Below are 1,355 nucleotides of genomic sequence, written 5' to 3'. Positions count from 1 at the left end.
TTAATTCCCTCAACAATTCTATGACATAATTATTACTGTTAGCCCCATTTTAAGGATGATAAAACTGAAATTTCAGGAATATAAGTAACTTTAATAAGCCAGAAAAAGTTAGACTCAGGATGTAAACTCAGTTCTATATTGTTCTAGAGCTCAAGCATGAACTCTTATGTTCAGACTTGTGCTGGTCTTTACTTAAAAACAGAATCAGGACAGTCAGTTAGAAAATGTCCAAACACTAAAACTTTTGGAAAATGTCCAAACACTAAAACTTTACCATTAATCTTTCTTAGAATGACTGCAATGAATAGTATAATTTTTTTATAAAAATTGCATCACCTAATCCAACCCATCCTCACTTCTCTCCCCATCTTCTAGACAAGCCAAGGAAATTTTATCAATACTCTAAGGTCTACACAGTAGACAGTATTTTTAAAGTATAGTTGGTTTACAAAAACTTTGGAATGCTCCATGAATTTGTGTGTCACCCTTGTATAGGGGCCATGCTAATCTCTGTATCATTCCAATTTTGGTATATTGGCTAGCGAAGCAAGCACAACAATAGACAATTTTTATCCCTTGGAAACTATTCAGACATAACACGGGCATGTATATTATCACTTCAAAACTTCATGATTCCTCCATTTTAAATGTGTGACAGGAAACAGCCTAAAAAGCAAAGTTGAATTTGGATCATGGTTGTAATATTTACTGTCTGAGGAGTCTTAAGCAGGTTACTTACCTTTTCTTTGTTTAAGGCCTCTGGAATATAGAAATAATAAAAATGAATGGCAATTATAAAATTTACCTTGCATTTTAAAAAAATGTTTAAAGAATCAACTGAAATACACGTCAAGATGTGCCTTACCTGTAACTGTTTCTTAATAAATGGTGCTTTTAGTTATTACCATTTATGTATCTCACATAATGTGTAAATCATATAATGATATTTTTATACAGAAGCAGGTAGACAGTAGGTTTCAGTTAGGCAGAGTATCCAGAAGTAGTATAGCCTGTAACAAAAATCCAACCGAAGGGACTCAGATTAGAAAGAAAATTGATTGTAGTAGAGCATTAATCTGGTTACTGCAGATAAAGTAGAAGGCTGAGCTTGATTGAAAAGAGCAAGGTAATTAAGACAGCAATTACTAACAGTCAAAAGCATTTGTATCAGTCAGCTATTGCCCAATAATGCTGAAAAACAACTCCAAAATACAATGCTTACAAGAATAATTATTCTCACACTCATCTCATTTTGTCTTATCTAAAATGGGCTCAGCTATATCTCTGCTTCATAATATGGGTCAGCTAGCCTTGGCTAAAGACTGAAGATTCAGTTTAGATCCATTCCATGAGTT

The 1,355-nt window shown here is 33.3% G+C and overlaps 1 non-coding gene across 1 annotated transcript; it reads right to left on the bottom strand.

Annotated features, from left to right (window-relative positions):
* Positions 1-450: 450 nt before the first annotated feature.
* On the bottom strand, positions 451-553 carry LOC129562263 (U6 spliceosomal RNA). The gene has a single exon (XR_008687177.2). It is a non-coding gene; the product is annotated as a U6 spliceosomal RNA (small nuclear RNA).
* Positions 554-1,355: the final 802 nt, after the last annotated feature.

This window comes from Moschus berezovskii, chromosome 5 (assembly GCF_049115385.1).
Source record: "Moschus berezovskii isolate FMDL1 chromosome 5, NW_MosBer_1.0, whole genome shotgun sequence".
NCBI lineage: Eukaryota > Metazoa > Chordata > Mammalia > Artiodactyla > Moschidae > Moschus > Moschus berezovskii.
Note: the sequence above shows the minus strand (reverse complement) of the source record. Positions and strands in the feature narration are given on the sequence as shown.